Genomic DNA, 7,767 nt, shown 5'->3' on the forward strand with positions numbered 1-7,767 from the left:
CCTCATGTGCGGGTGCCCCCCCCCCCCTTTTTTTTTTTTTTTTACTGCCCGGTCTGTGAGTCCATGAGCAGGCATAAGCTGAGCAGAGTGGAAGACAAGTGATCACGTGACACAGCAGAGATCAATAGACATGGTAAGCTGCAGTAATGGTCTCACTTATGAAGAAACAAGGCATGCTTAGGTGGTGACAACGCTGCAGAGTCCAGATGAGCCTGCAGAGCGTTGCCCCCGCTGACCATGAGGAACAGTTTGCTGGCAGGATCAGCCGATATTTTCAAGGGAAATCCATCTAGATTATAAAAAAAAATCAAGGCTCAGGTGGTTTTGATGCTTTAATGTCTTTTTTTTTAATTGGTTTTAATTTTAAAGCCACTTTAAATTCCAAGCTTCAAATTTTTAATCCATAAAATGTTTTAGAGTAAAAAAAAGATCAGTAAATGGAACATTTTGCATTAGAATATTTATCTCCTGAGGAGCTGAAATGACGAATTCCATTCACAGAGGTCGAGGGAGTTCCTTTTCTATTTTATTGGCATATCTGCTTTCCCATAAACACCTTTCCACAATGGAATATTCCATCCACTTCGGTATGAGATGATGGGGCGACTTTATTACTAGACAATGGAGACAACGAAATGAAGAATACTTCCAATTTATTTAAAGGAGAACTATGAGGCGAGTGATTTCCACTCACCTCATAGTTCTAGCCGACCTGTGACAATGAGACTGTCACAGGTCGGCTCAGTAGATCGGGAAGTGAGGGAACACATACCGTCGCTCGCTTCTCGATCTATCCCTGCAGGGAGCCATGACTGTCACTCACGGCTCCCTGCAGGGATACCCCCTGTCCGATCCTCCAGCGCTAACAGAGAGGGGGCGGGTACAGCTGGCTCTGCCTCTAGATAGGCAGAGCCAGCTGTCAGTCACAGAGCTGGGTGGATCCAGACACAATTGTCGGGATCCGCTTCAGCTGGGGCGTCTCAGTACATAGTGAGCTACAGCTCGCAGTGTACTGAGCTTTTGGGTGACGGGCGGGCGCTAGTTTGTGTCCTCCCGTTACCCTTAGGAGAACTATGGGGAAAAGCCCTGACCCCATAGTTCTCCTTTTTAAGGATATTTTAGAAATAGGCAAAAAAAATGGAGAGGAACTCAGATTTTCAGTACAATGTCTATCGCCATTATTATGCTACATAGGTTTTCTGACGGCTAAACATGACTGTGTGGCCCCAAATGCACCACACTGCCGGGTGCCCCCTGTAATCTGACAGACTAGGTCAAAGACCACCCCCCATTTTTTGTCAGACACCAGTCACCAATCCACAGAAAGGATGTCCTTGTGCTGGAAAGGGTCCAGAAAAGGGCAACCAAACTCATTAAGGGGATGGAGGACCAAAGCTATGAGGCAAGGTTACTAAATGTAAACATGTTCAGGGGTACAGGTACACATAAGAATAAGATCACACGTGAACTCATACACATGTAGATGAACATGCATACACGCAATAGGTTGGACTCGATGGACCTGTGTCTTTATTCAACCTCAAATACTATGTTACCCCCTCAATTCCTTTGCAGTACAAGTCTGCAGCCACTTGTTCTAAGCTAGTGTGGCCACTACTCAGCTATGCCAGCCTAGAGCACTGGAGGGGGAGGAAGGGGGAGCATCTCCACTAAGAGGAAATGGTATATTTAGGCAAAAGCGGATGTATTTTTAGGCACTTCACCCAGAAACCAAAATGGATAGGAAGTCAGATAGACATTGTACTGACGCTCTCCATTATTCAGTTGCATGATGTCGGAAAATGACTGCAGTCCCAAGATGCACCAGAGTCCAACCACACTGCCCAGTGCACTCTGTATTGTAACAGACTAGATCAAAGACCACCCCTGCCCCCCATTTCGTGTCAGAATTGCCCCCTCTCTCTTCCTTCGCAGCACAAGTCTGAGGACACTTGTACTGGGGAGGTGTGGCCATTACTCAGCTATGCCTGCATAGAGCACTGGAGAGGGGAGAAAGGGGGAAGTTAAACATGGAATTTCAGGCATTTCCCCCAGACGCCAACATGGACAGGAAGTCAGATAGTCATTTCTCTGACAAGCTGCATTATTATGTTACATCAGTTGTCTAAATATGACTGATAGGTCCAAGATGCACCAGAGTCTGACCACACTGCCCAGTGCACTCTGTAAGCCGGGGGTAGCCAAACTCCGGCCCTCCAGCTGTGGTGAAACTACAAATCGCATAATGCATCTCTCTCCATCCATGTCTGTGGCTGTGAGAATCTTGCAATGCCTCATGGGATTTGTAGTTCCACCACAGCTGGAGGGCCGGAGTTTGGCTACCCCTGCTGTAAGCTAACAGAATAAGCCAATGAGTGACTACCCCTTTTGTGTTAGACACACCCCCTTTCTTCCTTTGCAGTACATGCCCGAGGACACTTGTGCCGGAGAGGTGCGGCCATTACTCAGCTATGCCAGCAGAGAGCACTGGAGGGAGCGGCAAAAGTGGAAATCGGTGACAAATCATGACGTATGGCAGTATAGGCCTATTGGAGAAAGCAGAGACTTCAGTTGGGTTATAAAGGGAAGCTGTATTCATGGACTGTTGCCTACACTGGGCAAGATGACATGGTTCCCCATACAGGGGTAGTGTTGGGTGCTTCCCTTCCAATGCCCCGCCCCCTTTTATGTGCCAGAACACCATAAAGTTTTATGCACTTTTCAGCATTGATCTTCTACACAAGGTGATGGAATTTCCCAACCCCCACTTCCAAGTGGTAGTACTCGGGCCTGGCATCTGGCCACTAAAGCCACCGATTGCCATATTATGAGGCCGCAGGGGAACGGTCTTGTATCCCCCCACACCTGGAAGTACGGGGTGCCCCCTGTAAAGGGAACTTCTTATTTTGCCCTGCAAAGGCAAAGAACAGGTTCTCTTTTCAGAAAGTTTCCAAAATGTAGTTTCTATTGTGTACTGAATGTGTGTTTTATTTTCTAATAATCATTGGCCATGAGCAAAGCATGATGGGAAGTCCCCATAATCCCCCCTACAAACCCATCCCTGAGGATAAGCCGAGTCCGGAGAATCGCGTTTCATCTGTTCAGTCCACTTTGACCCGAGTGCTTCCGTTCCCCTCTTTTGTTTTGGTCACATAATGTTTTGCTATGCAAGGCTTGTGGGATTCAGCGCGAGTGCCATGCGGCGGCGGGCAGGCGATTCCTGTTGGCGGTTTTTTGTTTTTTTTTGGATTAATCATCTTCCTCCGATTTATTCTATCAGTTGTTTAATATTCTGTAACTTAAGACGTGTCCAAATATTTTCATTAAACATGGAAATTTACAAAAAGATTTGTCTGCAATGTGTCTGTTCTGGAATGGTGGGAGCCCCTCATAATGGGCACAGCGGGTGTACAGACCCGGGAACTCAGCACAGGGATGGTGGGAGCTCCTCATAATGGGCACAGCGGGTGTACAGACCCGGGAACTCAGCACAGGGATGGTGGGAGCTCCTCATAATGGGCACAGCGGGTGTACAGACCCGGGAACTCAGCACAGGGATGGTGGGAGCTCCTCATGGGCACAGCCAGTGTACAGACCCGGGAACTCAGCACAGGGATGGTGACAACTCCTTATGATGGGCACAGCAGGCATGCAGATTCAGGACCTGGTGAGGTGACCTCGCTGTATTACATAACTGCAGTGGAGAGAAGTCAGGTCACCACCCGGGCTGTACTGTGTGGCAGAGCTGTGTAAATCTCCAGGCTGGATGGGAAAGCATACAAATCCTTTGGCAGGTAAAACATTCCATCCTGGGAAAGGCGACATCAATCATTACCTGGCGGTTTCAGCTGCAGGGAGAAGTAAAGTTTATAAAATAGAGAACAGCCGGCCAGGACCTTGTTCAGTTTACATCCTCAAACTCATTTGGGAGCACAAAGAAGAAGCCGGAGGACCACACGTTGTCCACAACACACCAATATAAAATGGCCAAGTTAAAAGGAGACCTGTACTAATGCCATTGCTGACCCCTTTCAGAAAATGCTATTTGCCAGGCTGTCCCCGGCCCCAAACGTTTTAGTCAATAATGTGGAACAAGCATGTAGATAGCGAAGTCTGAGGAAAGTCACCTCCCCTGATATGCAGATAAGTTCCAGGTTGGTAACTTAGAAAGTGGTGAATCCGCTGGCTCAGCATAACAGCTATCAGATGGCATTTTCAAGAAGGGTTCAAGTGTAGGTGCTTATGTTTTTTTTGGGGGGGGTCAGTACAGATTTCCTTCAAAGGACTCAGAAAATCCGAGTTTTGCACATTCTATTACTTCACAAAAATTGATGTGTACCCGTATGGCTGTAGCGTAGCAGAACAGTGTGGCACTCTCTGGCTCAGATCTGCTGGGGGTCCCTGTGTATGCTCTGCACTGGGATCAGATATGTTGGGAGTTCCCAAGTATGATGTGCACTGGGATCAGATATGCTGGCGGTCCCTACATATACTCTGCACTGGGATTGGATATGCTGGCAGTCCTGCGTATGCTCTGCACTAGGATCAGATATGCAGGGGGTCCCCATGTATGCACTGCAGTAGGATCAGATCTGATTGGGGTTCCCATGTACACTCTGCACCAGAACCAGACCTGCAGGGGGTTCCCATGTACACTCTGCACTAGAACCAGACCTGCAGGGGGTTCCCATGTACACTCTGCACTAGAACCAGACCTGCAGGGGGTTCCCATGTACACTCTGCACTAGAACCAGACCTGCAGGGGTTCCCTTGTACACTCTGCACTAGAACCAGACCTGCAGGGGGTTCCCATGTACACTCTGCACTAGAACCAGACCTGTAGGGGGTTCCCACGTAGACTCTGCACTAGAACCAGACCTGCAGGGGGTTCCCATGTACACTCTGCACTAGAACCAGACCTGCAGGGGGTTCCCATGTACACTCTGCACTAGAACCAGACCTGCAGGGGGTTCCCATGTACACTCTGCACTAGAACCAGACCTGTAGGGGGTTCCCATGTACACTCTGCACTAGAACCAGACTTGTAGGGGGTTCCCACGTAGACTCTGCACTAGAACCAGACCTGCAGGGTGTTCCCATGTACACTTTGCACTGGGATCAGATCTGCGGGGGGTCCCCATGTACACTCTGCACTATAATCAGACCTGCAGGGTGTCCAGATGTACACTTTGCATTGGGATGAGATCTGCAGGGGGTCCCCACCATGTACACTCTACACTAGGATCAGATCTGTTGAGAGTTCCCAAGTATGATGTGCACTGGGATCAGATATGCTGGCTTTCCCTACATATACTCTGCACTGGGATCAGATATGCTGGCTTTCCCTACATATACTCTGCACTGGGATCAGATATGCTGGCTTTCCCTACATATACTCTGCACTGGGATCAGATATGCTGGCTTTCCCTACATATACTCTGCACTGGGATCAGATATGCTGGCTTTCCCTACATATACTCTGCACTGGGATCAGATATGCTGGCTTTCCCTACATATACTCTGCACTGGGATCAGATATGCTGGCTTTCCCTACATATACTCTGCACTGGGATCAGATATGCTGGCTTTCCCTACATATACTCTGCACTGGGATCAGATATGCTGGCTTTCCCTACATATACTCTGCACTGGGATCAGATATGCTGGCTTTCCCTACATATACTCTGCACTGGGATCAGATATGCTGGCTTTCCCTACATATACTCTGCACTGGGATCAGATATGCTGGCTTTCCCTACATATACTCTGCACTGGGATCAGATATGCTGGCTTTCCCTACATATACTCTGCACTGGGATCAGATATGCTGGCTTTCCCTACATATACTCTGCACTGGGATCAGATATGCAGGGGTCCCCCATGTACACTCTTGTCAGGGTATTTCTATATAAAATCACAAAAAAACTGATGAACGATGACTTGTACAGAAACTTAATCAAACTTTTCTATGCACTCTGTAAGACAAGGGGCCAGAAGTCTGGGCTTGACAGATAAATGAATTAACCAAAATAACCGACTGCGTACAAAACTAAGCAATGTACAAACAACACAGGAGAGAGCCTTGAGGAACTTGTTTTTGTACAACCAAATATATTCAAAGAGGTAAACATTGCAAATGCAGTCTAAGGCTTGGGTAACCATGTAACCACAATTGACAATGCTGAGAGACCCTTAACTTCAAGGTCAGTAAATAAAAGTAATGAATCAAGAAGACCCAGATTAAGGATGTCACGGCTCCATATATGAAAAATTAGCCAAGAAACATAAAAACTCCAAGACAGTTAATTCACCCGATTGTTCCAAGATTGAGATCACCTGTGATTATTGTCTGAGGTTGAGTAAATTATCAAACACATCCACTCCCTTATCAGAACAAGGAAAACTTTCTGCAACGAGTATGTAGAACTTCAATATCATCCTATACACTGAGTGGCCAGATTATTATGACCACCCATCAGTACTTCGTTGGGCCGCCTCGTCACTCCACGAGATGATGAAAGGTGATGCGAGGAATCTGACACGGCACTGTTACCCTTCTAAGGAGATGAATTATAAACTTCTGTCGAGATGGTACCTCACGCCAGTAAGATTACACTGAATGGACTATTATGTTGGAGAGGCTGTGGTATGAGGGCGACTATGGCACATACTGTACAGTATATGGTGGCAGTGTCCCGTTATGAACAAATATTGGATGGAGGTGGGTAAGATCATCTCCTCTATACAGGGAATACCCATGAGTTTGGATCCCTTTGTAATACTATTTCATAATAGTGAGGGGTCATTGTTAAGATATAAAAAGTCTATTATACCTAATTTGCTGAATTCAGCAAAATGTTTGATACCAATTTATTGGAAGCGTATAGAACCCTTCTCAATAAAGGAATGGTTTATAGCATCAGACTTCTGGCCCCTTGTCTTACAGAGTGCATAGAAAAGTTTGATTTAGTTTCTGTACAAGTCATCATTCATCAGTTTTTTATTTTATTTTATATAGAAATACCCTGACAAGAGTGTACATGGGGACCCCAATCAGATCTGATCCTAGTGCAGTGCATACATGGGGACCCCAATCAGATCTGATCCTAGTGCAGTGCATACATGGGGACACCTGCTGATCTGATCCTAGTGCAGTGCATACATGGGGACCCCCTGCAGATCTGATCCCAGTACATACATGGGGACCCCAATCACATCTGATCCTAGTGCAGTGCATACATGGGGACCCCAATCACATCTGATCCTAGTGCAGTGCATACATGGGGACCCCAATCACATCTGATCCTAGTGCAGTGCATACATGGGGACCCCAATCACATCTGATCCTAGTGCAGTGCATACATGGGGACCCCAATCACATCTGATCCTAGTGCAGTGCATACATGGGAACCCCCTGCAGATCTGATCCTAGTGCAAATCACATATGCTCTATGGAAGAATTGTCTTTCAGTAGTCAAAATAAATACTCAACTTTTTGTGAAATGTGGCAGAGGTGGTTCATATACAAGAATTCAGAAGAGTATTTATTAGTGATGACCTCACATAAATAATGATTGAAATATTGCTTCTCTTATATACTATGGGATAGTTCCAGATTTTAGTTAATGATAAAAAGAAAGGGTTGGGATGCCTCAGAACGTTTGTTTATTTTTGCATTTTGGTTTTAAAGTGTCATAACCTCTTTTTTGCCTTTTTTGGATTAGTTTATATCTATAAGGGCATAGCCTAAAACTAATTAATGTACGG

This window comes from Nanorana parkeri, unplaced genomic scaffold (genome assembly GCF_000935625.1).
Source record: "Nanorana parkeri isolate BGI_ZX_2015 unplaced genomic scaffold, ASM93562v1 scaffold2453, whole genome shotgun sequence".
Classification (NCBI taxonomy): Eukaryota; Metazoa; Chordata; class Amphibia; order Anura; family Dicroglossidae; genus Nanorana; species Nanorana parkeri.